A 16179-nucleotide genomic window follows, 5' to 3' on the forward strand; every position below is an offset into this window, starting at 1 on the left:
CACATTCCCTCAATTTCTCATTCTCACCACAAAAAGGCAGCTATAAACATTTTCATATGTATGTGTCATCCTTTTCCTTTTTTTAACCATTCTTTGAAATAAAAACCTAGAAGCAGTATTGCTAGGATAAAAGGTCCCAGGTTGAATAGCCCTTTGAAAATGTAATACTGGCACAGTGGGAGTAAAAGGAGCTGGCAAATAACATTGCTGGTGGCATTGTAAAGTGGTCCAAACTTTTTAAAAAAGGAATTATTTGCTGAGTGAATAAAAATTAATGTATACTTTAACCAAAGAGTTCCAGTAATGGTATTATATAATCCGCCCACCCACTCACCCAGTGAGGTGCAAACAGAAAAAAAAAAATCTATCTGTACAAAAATATTCCTAAAAGCATTACTTGTGATATATAATAACAAAAAAAAAAAAAGAGGTATCCAGTTTAAGATATAGAATGATCAAAATACAAAGACAAACTGATTCTGAGATTACTCTTGTATTGGTATCCAGTTAAATTGTCTTTTTGAAGATACAGATGATATTTATTGATGATGTTGAATATTCCCCTGGGTCTAATATCTTACTACCTTGGGGGGGGGGGTATTTAATTAGCTAATTTAAAATATTTTCCCATGTAGGTTCTGATTAAGGACACATGCAAAACCCAGTAAAATTGCGCGTTGACTATTATGGTGAAAATCACCTTTAAAGATTGTTAAAATATTAATTTATGGTCGCCAGGGAATTCAGCTATGTAATTCCCTAAATGAAACACTCAAGTCAGAATGGAGTTTATGGTGGTTTAATCACAGCGGGAGTAAGAAAAGGGAAAGGGAGAGAAGGAGAGAGGAGGAAAGGGAAAGAGGTTAACTCAACCTTCTGATAGAGCCAGAGGGAGTTTTTAAGGCCTGGAAGGCCAAGGTAAAGAAGGGAATCAGTCCTGGACTCACATGACCGATCTGAAAGAAGCTGTCTGCAGGCCTCCTCCCTGCTCCAGTTCCTAGCAGGAACTGGCGTCTAGCCCAGTCCACAGGAAGTGAGCAAATTCCAGAGGCTGTTCCCTACCTCACTTCCTGTGCCTCACAAGTGCCAATGGTGGCTCTAGCTTGACCTAGGACCGCCCAGAGGTCTGTCCTTTTTTGCACATGTCTGTTGAGGGCCATATTCTCAAATAATTAAATCTTGAGTTTTGCTGCAGCCCTTCCTAATCTCTACCTGAGTAGGGTGGAGATTGCACCTGACTCTGTTACTCCGAGAGTATCTCCATTGCCATTGATCAGGAAATAGCTAAATCCCATCCTCCAAAGAATGGTCTGAACAGGGTGGAGTAGTTTTGAAATTCACAGAACTATGGGAAGGGGGAGGGGAGGGGAGGGAGGGAAAGAATATGATTCTTGTAACCAAGGAATAATGTTCTAAATTGACCAAATAAAATTTACAAAATAACCAACAAAAGACTATTTTTCCATGGTTACAAGATTCATGTTCTTCATCTCCCCTCCCCCTCCCATAGCAGACACACAATTCCACTGCTACCCTCTTTTTAAAGAAAATATTCATGAAAATGACAGCTACTTCTGCCTTTACAAAGAGAAGTAAGGAACAACTAGGGCAAAATTTTGTAAATCTTGTCAGACATAATCTAGTTGATTCAGATCTAGAGTAGTTGATTTTACTGCTTTTCTATGTTACATGTGAAGGTAAATATTCAGAAATGATAGTTGAGAAAAAGCATAAACAAAACTTTTTGTAATGTATTAATGGCATATAGGAATTTGGCCTCTCATTTCTTTCCCCATTCCAATCCATCCTTCATTCAGCTATCAAAATGATCTTCTTATTAAGACCTAGGTTGGACCAGATCAGACAACTATTCAATAAATAAACTCCAATGGCTCCTAATTTCCTCCAAGATCAGATATAAAATTCTCCACTGGGATTTTAAAGCCTTTATAACATGGTTCCTCCTCCCTGCTTTTCCAGTCTTTTTACCTCTTACCTCCACCTATTTTTAATCTAGTGACATTAGCTTCTTTGTCGTTCCCCAAGCATCATATTCCAGCTCCCAAATTTGAGCATTTTCACTGGCTGTCCCTCATGCTTGAAAAACTCTCCTTCCTCATTTTTGCCTCCAAATTTCCCTGGCTTCCTTCAGAGTTTCAGCTTAAGTACGACCTTCTTCAAGAAGCCTTTCCTCATCCTATTTAACCTTAATATCTTCCCTCTGAAATTATCTTCAATTTATCCTGTAGAAGATACCTTGTTTGTACATAATTTGAATGTTGTCCCTCCCATTAAAGTGTGAGCTCCCTTCCAGGAAGGGTTATTTTTGTCTTTCTTTGAATCCAGCATTCAGCACAGTGCCTGGCACATAGGAGGCTAATTGCCTGCCTAGTACACATTTTCCAACACAACAGTCATTGCTTTTCTCTCTGCCAACTTTTACACTGAAGTCACCAGGTATAAAGGTTTTATAATAACATGTTTTGAAGAATCTTCTGAAACTCTTCATAGGATAATGGATTTAAAGATAGAATGGACCCAATTTCTACTTTGTCACATTCTACCACAGATGCTGAATCATGTTAGTTAAATTAGTTACCATATAGCTTCACTGTGGTTTCCTTTGCTGTGTTTATCATGATACAGCAAAATAAGATGACCAAGTAGCCCATGAAATTAGAAATTTTTTTTTTCTTTCAGCTCAAGATGAGGTCAATTCCACTAACTCTTTTATACTCTTTTTCAAGGGCTGCTTGAGTCATCCTTCAATTTATTTGCAATGTCCTTACGTTCATTTTCTAGTTCCATTTAGAAGGAAAGAAAGAGGCATTTATTAACCCCCTCCTATGTGCCAGGCACTGTGCTAAGCATTCTTAAAATTATCTCATTTAGTCCTCACAACAACCCTGGGAGGGGAGGTACTATATCCTCGTTTTATAAGCAAGAAAACTAAAGAAGACAGAGGTTAAATGACTTGCCCTGGGTCACACAGCTAATTGTCTGAAACAAGATTTGAACTGAGGTCCTCCTGCCTCAAGAAGTAGCATTCTGTTCTCTGGGTCATCTAGCTGCCTCCAGAGGAAGAATGTCAATAGTAGTTCAGTTCCTTCAGTAATGTATCAACTTAGTGATCACTAAACAAGGATTTCACACCTAGAATACAAATAATAAACTAAACATTTGTAAGAGGTCTAAAAATAAGACTAATTCCTAATATCCTCTATTCTTTTAATTAAAGTCAACATATATTAAGTGCCTAAACTATGCTAAGTAACTACATACAAAACATGGTGTTAGGCAGAGGGATGTAAAGATGGATAAAGCACAGGGGCCTCAGAGAAGTTACACTCAAGTGCACAGCCATGTATAATACAAGAGAAGGACTTGAGAGAACTGAGAAGAAATCAAACAAGATACTTGAAGAATATCGGAGGGGAAAGAATACTTTTAGCTAAAGGGATCAAAGAAAGTGACAACTGAGCTGAGTGTTGAAAGAAGATAAGGAATCTGAGAAGTGTAAGTTAAGGAGAGTGTCTTTCAAGAATGGATGTGGGAAGACCTGTGCATCAAGATGCAGTAGAGGGCACATGATATTCATCAGTCAGACACTGGCTTTGCAAAGAAAGCCAAATTGGATTGAGGACCATCTTTTAATTTTCACCTCTTTTATGATCAAAGAATTCATCATCTAGGGCCCAGTCTCCATACTTCTAAACCATTCCTCAGACAGGAGACAAGACAGTTTGTCCGCAAGACTGTACTTGCTGCCAGGGTTCACATCACACTGACAGACTTCAAGAACTTAACTTCACCTCTACACCATAAAACGTCACCAGAGGAGGCCATTTGTGAAACAGATTTATCGTTTTTTTAAATTCCTCCCTTCACTGTATTAATACCATGTAGAAAACCAACAGCAAAGGCAACAGAATATTTTACGATCAAAGTTGTATCTTCTTGTTCAAAATAATAACATGCTTTATTTCTTAGGTCTGGCCTGGAGATTCTTTTGTATAGGGAACTCCACATATGGAAACCCCTTCCCATCAGTGAAGATGAACAATTTATCTGTCATTCAGTTTCAGATCTGCCTGGCACAGATCACACAGCCAATGTTTAGGGGAACAATTTGAACCAGCTTCTTCCTGGCTTTGGAGTCATTTCAACACTCTGTTACACTCTCATTTTCCTTAATCCCATTCTGGTTTTACCAATGTCTAACATGAAACCTACCACATATTGTTGTATCTTGGATAGCTCATCTAAAACTTCTGTAAAAGGAATGTCGCCGCTGCTGCAAAGCAATTTGCCTGTTCAACAATAACACCTAAGAAAGTAGTAGTAAATATGTCCTAAAAAGCAACACTGAACCGTAGGCAGGGGGCTTTCAAGACAGGGAGGCCTAGGTTACAGTCTAGCCCCAAACATATACTAGCCTCTCTATGTCCCAAGCAATTAGCCTGGAAGGAGGAAGACCAGAATGTAAATCCAGTCCCAAACACTCAATAGCTGTGCGACCTTGGGGAAGGCAGTTAATCTATGTACCTCAGTTTCTTCATCTGTAAAACGAGGATAACAGCAAAGCCTCTATCCCAAGATTCTTGAGGATTATACAAGATCATATTTGTAAAGTGTTTAGCATGGCACCCGGCGCACAGTAGTCACTATATTCCCTCCTCTCTTCCTTAGAAAACTACTCTTTAGAAGCAAGTCGCCAATGTGCATCGATAGAAAAAGCTTCTACATAGGTAAGTGTAGAACATACATCAGCAGAACAGTCTCAAAAAAAAAAAATCTGACAAGAACGTCTAATTTGAAAGTGGTAGTCAAGCTTTTATTAAGCTCCTGACACTCTTTAACAGGTACTGTTGAGGGTCAAGTACACAAACGACAACAACAATAACAGCAAAACAGACCCTACTTTCAAAGAGCTTCTATTCTAATGGTAGAAGACAACATATAAAAGGATGGATAAATAATGGTTGTGGGAGGGGAACCTACAGAGAAGCACAGTGAACAAAGCCTACTACAGAGTCCAGAATGGAGCCCAGAGAGGAACGAAGAAAGAGAACGTTCAGGATCAGGAGGAAAGCCTAGAAAGGAAAGGGCAGGAATAATTCCTTTCTCTCTAGTCCTAACATTATTTCTATAGGGTAACCCTAAATTCTCAGAGCAATTTTTCACCTACTATATTTCACTTAATCTTTACAATTACTCCAAGAGTTGGTAAGAATTCCCATTTCCTAGCTAAGGGAAAAAATAGAGAGGTTAAATGATTCATGTAAAAATCACACAACTAACATGACAACACCAAGATTAGAACCCAGATCTCCTGGCTTGATTCCTTCCCAAACATTTTCAAAAATGCTTATGTGAATAGAGAGCTTTAACATTTTACAAAGCAATTTACTTACACCAGTCAGTAAATATTAATTTTATTTATTAATTTTAAATATTAATAGTAAATATTAAGCACCTGCTATGTGCTAGGCTCATTTAAACCCTCAGGACACAAAAGGCAAGACAATCTCTGCCCTCAAAAAGCTCACAGTCTAAAGGAAGGGACAATATGAAAATGACTCTGTACAAACAAGCTATATACAGGATAAACTGGAAATAATAGACTGAAGGAAAGCACTGGAATTCAAAGGATTAGGAAAGGGTTGGGTTTTTTCCCCCCTATAAAGTGAGGTTTTAGCTGGGACTTAAAGGAAGTCATGAGGAAGGAGAGTGGTCTAGGCATTCAGAATAGCCAGTAAAAATCCCCAGGGTTGGGAGATGCCTGAGAGTCTTGTTCAAGGAAGAGCAAAAAGGCTAATGTACTAAATTACAGAGTATGTGGTACAGTATTAGCTATAACAAGTTTGTAAAGGTGAGGAGGAGGGGGGCAGGTTAGAAAGGGCTCTGAATGCCAGATGACTTTCTATTTGATTCTGGAGGGGATAGGGAGCTACTACTAGTATTACTTCCTTCTTACAGATAAGGCAACGAAGACATAGAAAGTTAAAGGGGACTTGCTCACAGTCATAAGAAATTGTTTCAAATCTTACCTCTGAACCCAGGAATCCTGACTTCTGAACTTTTTCTTCTATACACCACATTGTCTCTTTTTGCCAGACAGGGTAACAATGACAAAAGACAACACTATTTTTTTTTCATTTACAGGAGAAAAAATACAGGTGTTTTGTGTAACGAGTCAAATGATGAATCGTAATCAGTCAAGACATTTACCTGGCAAAACTAGCATTACGACAACAACATTCAGAGAAGTGGTCTCCATACATAAAGACAATTGTAAATTGCGAATTGCCATCAAACCTGAAAACTACTAGAATTGGGTTGGGAGAGAGTACTATTTGTCTATCAAATTGAGCAGTATAAAAGATGCAAGATTTGCTTAACTCCACAATTTGTCAAGTGAGTGATCAAATATAACCTTTATTCATTTAGAAAAAATCATTTAAAGTCAAATTGTCAGGTATTTTCAAGAAATGAAGTTTTTTCTGTTTAGAAGTTTAGATGGCAAATGTGGTACTTAAGGATAAGAAGGCCTAGACCTGTGATTTATGGTCACAGAAAACTCCCAGATGAAGAAACTACAATGCACTGGGCACCCTCTTTACAACTTCTGGTCTTAGAACTGCCTAAAAAAACTGCTTGCTCACCTTAGACAAAATAAAATACCTAGGAATCTACCTCCCGAGACAAACACAGGAACTATATGAACACAACTACAAAACACTCGCCACACAACTAAAACCAGACTTGAGCAATTGGAAAAACATTAACTGCTCATGGATAGGATGAGCCAATATAATAAAAATGACCATCCTACCCAAACTTATTTATCAAATAGATAAATTAAATAAATAAATAACTAAATAAGTGCCATACCCATTGAACTCCCAAAATATTTCTTTACTGATTTAGAAAAAACCATAACAAAATTCATTTGGAATAACAAAAGATCAAGGATATCCAGGGAAATAATGAAAAAAAAAACACATATGATGGGGGCCTTGCAGTCCCAGACCTTAAACTATATTACAAAGCAGCAGTCATCAAAACAATTTGGTACTGGCTAAGAAACAGAAAGGAAGATCAGTGGAATAGACTGGGGGAAAGCGACCTCAGCAAGACAGTTTACAATAAACCCAAAGATCCCAGCTTTTGGGACAAAAATCCAGTATTCAATAAAAACTGCTGGGAAAATTGGAAGACAGTATGGGAGAGACTAGGAATAGATCAACACCTCACACCCTACACCAAGATAAATTCAAAATGGGTGAATGACTTAAACATAAAGAAGGAAACCATAAGTAAATTGGGTAAACACAGAATAATATACATGTCAGACCTTTGGGAGGGGAAAGGCTTTAAAACCAAGCAAGACATAGAAAGAATAACAAAATGTAAAATAAATAATTTTGAATACATCAAATTAAAAAGCTTTTGTACAAACAAAACCAATGTAACTAAAATCAGAAGGGAAACAACAAATTGAGAAAAAATCTTCATAGAAACCTCTGACAAAGGTTTAATTACTCAAATTTATAAAGAGCTAAATCAATTGTACAAAAAATCAAGCCATTCTCCAATTGATAAATGGGCAAGGGACATGGATAGGCAGTTCTCAGCCAAAGAAATCAAAACTATTAATAAGCACATGAAGAAGTGTTCTATATCTCTTATAATCAGAGAGATGCAAATCAAAACAACTCTGAAGTATCACCTCACACCTAGCAGATTGGCTAACATGACAGCTATGCAAAGTAATGAATGCTGGAGGGGATGTGGCAAAGTAGGGACATTAATTCATTGCTGGTGGAGTTGTGAACTGATCCAACCACTCTGGAGGGCAATTTGGAACTATGCCCAAAGGGCGATAAAAGAATATCTACCCTTTGATCCAGCCATAACACTGCTGGGTTTGTACCCCAAAGAGATAATGGACAAAAAGACTTGTACAAAAATATTCATAGCTGCGCTCTTTGTGGTGGCCCAAAACTGGAAAATGAGGGGCTGCCCATCAATTGGGGAATGGCTGAGCAAACTGTGGTATATGTTGGTGATGGAATACTATTGTGCTCAAAGGAATAATAAAGTGGAGAAGTTCCATGGAGACTGGAACAACCTCCAGGAAGTGATGCAGAGCGAGAGGAGCAGAACCAGGAGAACATTGTACACAGAGACAAACACACTGTGGTATAATCGAACGTAATGGACTTCTCCATTAGTGTCAGTGTAATGTCCCGGAACAATCTGCAGGGATCCAGGAGAAAAAAACACTATTCATAAGCAAAGGATAAACTGTGGGAGTAGAAACACCGAGGAAAAGCAACTGCCTGACTACAGCGGTTGAGGGGACATGACAGAGGAGAGACTCTAAACGAACACTCTAATGCAAATATTAACAACATGGCAATGGGTTCGAATCAAGAACACATGTGACACCCAGTGGAATCACGCGTTGGCTATGGGGGGTGGGAGGGAGGAAAAGAAAATGATCTATGTCTTTAATGAATAATGCTTGGAAATGATCAAATAAAATATTATTTACAAAAAAAAAAAAAACTGCTTGCTCAGGGACACATCTCCAGTTCCTCCCAACTATAAAGCCAACTCTGCTAGACCACTTTTGCATCTCTAGTAGAACCATTCATAATTAGCACTTTTAAACTGAAAATGTTCCTGTTAAATGGTTTTAACACTTTTACTTTTAAAGAGTTAATGTAACAAGAATCAGCATAAAAACTGTTAAGAAAAACTACATTGAAAATTCTGTATCAAGTCTCTCTGATAAAAGTCTGATATAAACTTTGTGCAGTGGCAGTATTGTAGCCAATGAGGTTTATCCAAAGTGTGATTACTGCTAATTGAAAAAGTCTGATATATAAGATCAATAGCATGTTGATACAAATATTTAAGAGCAAGAGCCATTTCCCAATAAAAAAGTGAAAAAGGAAAAAAAATGCAAAACTACCAATAACCAAATAAAAAAGCTCCAAATAACTGAGAAATGTAAATAGAAACAACTATGAGGTGTTGCCTTTCATCCAGCAAATCAGTAAATATAATAAAAGAAATAATCAATGTTGAAAGAACTATAAGACGACAGGTACACTAATTCACTTCCAGTGGAGAGGTGAATTTCTCTAACGATTCTGGAAAATAATAATTTTATATTCTGTTTAAAAGCCTACAAAATGGGGCAAGTAGGTGGATGAGGAAAGTCTGGAGTTGGGAAGATCTGGGTTCAAACCTAACCTCAGATACTTAAACCCCACTGCCTAGTCCTCACTGTTCTTTTGCCTTAGAAGAGACACTTAGTATCAATTATGAAACAGAAGAGAGGGTTAAAAAAAAAAAAGGTGTACAAATTGTTCATACTTTAGACCCAATAATACCACTACTGGATATATTTCCATAGGTCAAAAGAATACTGTTCTACAAGGGACCTCCAAAGCTACTTCCTAATTTTAAAGATTATTTTTAGCCTCCAAAAGGCTAACTTGCTACGTGCACAGGACAACACATAGTAGACATTGGAGACATAATTTGAACAAAGAGAAGTCTTTGACTCTCCAAAGTCAACATTCTCCACTTTATACGCGGCTTCCCTAGACCAAACAAAAAGAAAAACCCCAAACATACTAAAACACAGTACCCTGGGTGATGCCCCTCCTATAGGAAATGGCTGAACAATGGCAGCATGTGAATGGAATGATCTCAGTGTACCATAGGAAGGAAGGAATATGACCAGTCAGAAATAAGCATTGATTAAGCACCTACTATGAGCTAAGCACTGGGGACAGAAGACAGTCTCTGCCCTCACAATCTAATGGGGAAGACAGAGAATTCTATATAACGGATAAATAAGAAATAATTGACTGAGGGGAGGCATTAGGATTAAGAGGGATTGAGAAAAGCTTCCTGGGTAGAAGGTAAGATTTCAGCTGCAACTTGAAGGAAGCCAGAGAGAATATAAAATGGGGCACGGAGGCACTAGCAGAGATAATGCTCAGAGCAGAAATGGAATGTCTTGTTCCAGGCCAAGGACACTGGATCTAAAAGTGGGGGGAGTATAAAACACGAGAAGCCTGGAAAAGTGGAGATGCTGGCTTACGAGCTCTGAATGCCAGGCGAAGGGTTTTGTATGTGATTTTGAAAATCACTGGGATGCGGCAGAGCAGAGGAGCGCCACGGCCAGACCTCTGGTTCAGGAAAATCACAGTAGTGGCAGCAGACCCACCAAGAGGCTCTGAGATAATGAGGGCCTTTCCTAAGAGAAACATGAAATGACCTGCAGGAATTGACCCAAAGCAAAGAAGGAACTAGAAGAAAAATATTCCAAACAAGTATTCCCGAAGTGCCTAGCACACACTAGGTCATCAGGATACGAACGCAGGGAAGAGCATAATGATCCCTAGTCTCAAGAAGCTTACATTCTAATAGCCAAGACAATATATAAATACAGGATGTAAATGAATACAAGGCATAAAAACAGAAATAACACATACAATGACAGCAACATAAGTTATTACCGGAGAAACTTTCCACATCAGGGATTCCTTACATGGAAAATATCACAGGCAGCATCTCCATTTCCTCTCTCCCGCCTCCTAAATGCAAGGGCTACCAGCATAGGGCCAAGAGATGCCAGGTGATCTTCAGCATTGCAACAGCAGCAACAGCATGCCTGGCATACTGAAGGAGGGTAGGGCATATGGAAGGCTCCGTTCTTATTGAGTTAGATCCTAAAATCAGCTCTATGAAGCAAAAACCAAGCATGCTCAAAATTACACTTGGAAATCCCGCGAAGTGCTCATAAGGTGTGCTAATGTGCCTTGCACTTGTAGCTACAGGGACTACTTGCTGTTGTTCTGCCATTTTGTAGCGTCTGACTTTGAGACCTCATTTGGGGTTCTGATGGCGATGGTGGACTTTAAAAAGCAACAGTCTGTAGCACGGAGAAACAGGGATCTGAGATAGTTGCTATGAAAAAAAACTGAATATAAATTTTGTTTTAAACAGAAAAGGCAGGAACAAGTACTCCAACTTAAATAGAAGAAAACAACAACAGGCAAAAATTTAGCAAGCAGGAAAACACTGGGGATGGGGAAGCGGCACAGAGAAGGATATTCTAGATAAGTGTGAGCACTATTTCTTCTTCCAACTTCATAAAAGTAGATCCAAGAATGCCAAAGGATCACAAAAGAGGCCTTTCAGGTGATCAAGAAAACTAGGAAGGACACCCAAGGCCGTCCTTCCCAAGGGCATGCTCTGGGCACCTTCAGCAGAATAAAAAGGTTGTCTGGGCTTATAATGAAGGCAGATACTGGCCTCCCACCCAGTGAGCAGAGCACAGCCCTGGGAAATGTTCATACTATGAGAAGTCAGGGGGAACTGAGATGAACAGAGAAAACAGAAGTTGTGTTTTCCATCTCAAGCTGACTAGGCCATGGCCTGTGCCTAAAGGGAAATACCCCTATTTGAATTTTCCCCCCATTTTTTTTGTCAAGAATCTATCATTTAATTTGAAAGAGTTAAATATATATGATACTACTCTATTATACCAAATAGGAAGTAACAAAAATGTTAACTATATGATATGAAAAGGAGGTAAAGAAAGTGAGATAAAGCTGATGCTTTTAAATCAAGCAAGCAAAAACCACATATTAAATAACGACTGTATGGTTAGACACTTGTTAAACAAACCCTGCCCTCAAAGAGATTAATTTCTTTTGGGGAAGCCATGTACACACGTAAGAACATATAACAAGTAAGCATACAGGAAAGGAGGCATATGCATCTGGGAAAGGGGAAATTTAGGAAAGGCCTCACCTTGGAGATGGTATTTGAGCTGAGCTTCAAAGGAAACCAGGAATTTAAAGAGCCAGAAATAAGGGAAGTACATTTCAGACACAAGTCAAAGGCACAGAAATGGGACCTGGAATACCCTATTAGAGAAATAGCAAGTCCAGTTTGTTTTAGCATGTGAATTGTCTGAAAAGGAATCATTCTCCTCAGCTGCCCTTTCTTAGTGTATCTCTCTCTCTTTGACTTGGAGTTCAGAGAGACAGTGCTATAAAAGCCATCTTAGCCTTTTGCTTTGCCATTTGTTTTAGATAAAAGAGAATAAAGCTGAGATCCTGAGGGTCCAAATGTAAGCTGGGTTTTGAAGGCAGCAAAACATCAATGCCCAAAGAGCAAGGAGTGATTTTTGGGAGCCAGCCAAACAATCATCTAGCAATGATACTGTATTTGTACATGAATTTGATAGAATAAATATTATAAGAAAATGTGCTAAGATTGAACCCACTCTTATAGACAGATGTGACTAAAGAAAATAACTTTGTAAAAGCAAAAAAAAGGTGGGGAAGGAGAAAAAGGAAGAAGAAGGGAGGGGAGGAAAAAGGAAGGGGAAAGTGAAGGGAAAGGAATGGGAAGAAGAGGGAGAGGAAGCAGATGGAAAAGATTGGAGCCAGACTGTAACGGGCTTTAAAAGACAGACAGAGGAGTTTATATTTGATCCTAGAACAGAGGTTCTTAACCTTTTTTGGATCACAGACTCCTCTGGCAGATTAGTGAAGTCTTTGGATCTCTTTTCAGGATATTGTTTTTAAATACATAAAATAAAATGCATAGTGTTACAAAAAAACAATCATGTTGAAATAACCAAAATATTAAAAGTGCAATAGGAGAGTGGAGATAACGAATTCTATTTCAGAAATTCTAGATTTAAGATGTCTAAGGACATACAGTTGGAACTGTCTAATAGATACCTGGTGATAAAGGAACAGAGCTCAGGAGAGATACTAAAATTGAGAATCATCTGCATATAGATGCTAACTGAATGCAGGCAAACTGATGAGGTCACCAAGAGAAGCGGACAGAATAGAACAATAAAGAACATTCATGAAGGAAATATGCATGATATGGATGATGAACCAGAAAAGGACATTGAGAAGAAAGCATCAGAAAGTCAGAAAGAGAAGCAAGGGAGAATAATTTCACAAAATCCCACAAGATCCAGGAGGATCCTGGCAATGCAATAAGCAAATAAAGTAGGATAAAGATGGCCAAAAAAAACAGATACAAAACCACATTTGACAATCAAAATCATTGATTATTTTGGAGAGCAGTTTCAGTTGAGAGAAATCAGAAGCTAGAATGAAAAGGGCTGAAAAGTAAATAGAAAAGTCCGAAAGGCTTTGAGGATAGAGAGCTTCTTCTATGAGTTTGAGGGAAGAAAGGGAAGAAACACATAAATATCTTGAAGGAAAGGCAAGATTGAACAATGATTTTTTTAAGGATGGAGGATACTTGGACACATTTGAAGGCAGTAAAGAACTTAGTAGAGAGGTTAAAAATTAAAGAGAGATCAAAATTGCAAACTTCTGGAAAAAACAAAAGAAGATGGGACTAAGAACACATTTAGAGGGTTTAGCATTAGCAAGGTCACTACACTGTCAAAAGACAGTGGGAAAAGAGGAAAGAATGGGACATATGGAAGTATTTTGAGATGAAGAGAAGGGGAAATGTGAATTTCAAAACTACTCCACCCTGTTCAGACCATTCTTTGGAGGATGGGATTTAGCTATTTCCTGATCAATGACAATGGAGATACTCTCGGAGTAACAGAGTCAGGTGCAATCTCCACCCTACTCAGGTAGAGATTAGGAAGGGCTGCAGCAAAACTCAAGATTTAATTATTTGAGAATATGGCCCTCAACAGACATGTGCAAAAAAGGACAGACCTCTGGGCGGTCCTAGGTCAAGCTAGAGCCACCATTGGCACTTGTGAGGCACAGGAAGTGAGGTAGGGAACAGCCTCTGGAATTTGCTCACTTCCTGTAGACAGGGCTAGACGCCAGTTCCTGCTAGGAAGTGGAGCAGGGAGGAGGCCCGCAGACAGCTTCTTTCAGATCGGTCATGTGAGTCCAGGATTGATTCCCTTCTTTACCTTGGCCTTCCAGGCCTTAAAAACTCCCTCTGGCTCTATCAGAAGGTTGAGTTAACCTCTTTCCCTTTCCTCCTCTCTCCTTCTCTCCCTCTCCCTTTTCTTACTCCTATTGTGATTAAACCACCATAAACTCCATTCTGACTTGAGTGTTTCATTTAGGGAATTACATAGCTGAATTCCCTGGTGACCATAAATTAATATTTTAACAACCTTTAAAGGTGATTTTCACCACAACAGAAAAGAAGGAAGGCGTGAAAAAGTTGCTCATCTGAAGAAGGGCATGCATAGGAAAATTGAAAAGTGATGATATGGAGGAGAAAGAAATTCAATTGCCGAAGAACACAAGAATTGACTTGTGGAAGCAAGGGTCAAGGTGAAGTTGGATAACATGCATTTGAAACATAGTCAATTATAGTTGTGTGACTTCCTCCAATTCTGTTGAAATGCCCTAGTATAATTGGAGAGGGGAGGGGGGAGATGAACTGGGAAAAGCAGTGAATAACTCCTACCACCAAAATATAAAAAAAAAAAACAGAAAGGGGTCAGCTGGGTGGCTCAGAGGATTGAGAGCCAGGCCTAGAGATGGGAGGTCCTGGGTTCAAATCTAACCTCAGCCACTTCCCAGCTGTGTGACCTTGGGCAAGTCACTTGACCCCAATGGCCTAGCCCTGACCACTCTTCTGCCTTGGAACCAATATCTAGTATTGATTTCAAAATGGAAGGTAAGGGTTTAAAAATTAAAAAAAAAAAAGAACTGGAAGAGCATCTCTAACAGATGAGCTGATCATTTTATGGCACTACAGAAAGTCACGGATAAGAACTGAACAAGATGAGAAGTCACGGAACTCTCTAAGTTGCATACACAACAGTGAAATCACAAAGGGCCAAAGTAACAACTCATAGATACAACACTTTATAGTTCCAAAGGTTTTCATATTTATCATCTGAGTTCCACAAACCTGTGAGTTGTATAACATGACTGTAAAGTGTGTCAAACTTGGAATAACAAAGTTTTCCAAATAGCTAAGTGTTAATCCTTTCATAGACCAAAACATTCTTAAAATATTTTTAATAGAAATCTATTTCTAAAATGTTACTTTGTGGTCTCCACCTTCCTAAAGAGAATATGGAGATAGGGTGTGGCCCTGCAATTTCATTGGAACAGGTAGTTCCCAATGAGTAATTTCCTCTACCACTGCAGCGCATCACCTTCTCTACAACTCTAAAATACTGAGCATTTCAGTGACTTCAGCAGCATCCTAAGTCATTGGGGCAGTTAGGTGGGATAGTGGAAAAGACGACTGAGCCTGAAGTTAGAAACACTCCTCTTCTGTAAACCTTAAAATTTCTTAGACTTATGAATATACTTGAAAATTTTCCTATTGATAGTGGGAACTCTATTGGAATGTGAAACTCCTTCGCATGGAAGGTTCCTCCTCCTCCCTTCTTAAGATTACTTTAGGACAGAAACCTTTTTGCTAAACAATGGAAAGGGCTTTGACCTATGCTTAAGCATAGAACAGGAAGTTCTTTGAGTCATGATTGATTTTAGAATTGATACAATGGAGATACTTGGAATGACAGAACCAAGTCTTGGAACTTACAATTTCCACCCTACTCAGTCCTAACAGGATTTAGGAAGGGCTGCAGCAAAGGATCAAAATTTAATTATTTGAGAATATGACCTTCAACAGACATGTGCAAAGCCACAGACCTCTGGGCAGTCCTGGGTCAAGCTAGAGCCACCATTGGCACAGGGGAGACATTGACAGTGATTGGTAGATGTGAGAACTGAGGGGAGGGAACTGAGATGGTTTCCTTAAAGATAGCGGGGTCTGAGGACTGAGGAGGGTTGGTTGGAGAGGTTTTGCCCTGAGAGGTTGTGCTCTGAGAAGCTTGCTCTGAAGGAAGCTGGACGTGGAGGCCCCTGAGACTGTTTCTCCATTTTGGTCACGTGAGTAATAGGGACTGATCTCCTTTCTTTGCCTCAGCTATCTAAGGGCTTGGGCCTTTTGGCCCAGCCTAAACAGAAGGGGTATTTAAGCCCTATTCCCTTCTCTCCCTTTTTCTTTCTCTCTATCTCTAATTCCTTTCTTGCTCCTATTGTAATTAAACTCCAAAAAAGGCTGACGGCTGACTTGAGTTTTTCATTTAGGAATTACATAGCTGAATTCCTTGACGACCTTAAATTAATATATATCAGTCTTTTAAAG

The 16179-nt window shown here is 39.0% G+C and overlaps 1 protein-coding gene and 1 pseudogene across 2 annotated transcripts in view; one reads left to right on the forward strand and one right to left on the reverse strand.

Moving 5' to 3' along the window:
- Nucleotides 1-16179, reverse strand: part of ZFYVE16 (zinc finger FYVE-type containing 16) — a 75025-nt gene that overhangs the window by 49934 nt on the left and 8912 nt on the right. The gene's annotated exons all lie outside the window — the stretch shown is intronic.
- LOC130458698 (U4 spliceosomal RNA) lies at nt 8816-8942 on the forward strand (annotated as a pseudogene).

The sequence above is a fragment of the Monodelphis domestica genome, chromosome 3, assembly GCF_027887165.1.
Source record: "Monodelphis domestica isolate mMonDom1 chromosome 3, mMonDom1.pri, whole genome shotgun sequence".
Lineage (NCBI taxonomy): Eukaryota > Metazoa > Chordata > Mammalia > Didelphimorphia > Didelphidae > Monodelphis > Monodelphis domestica.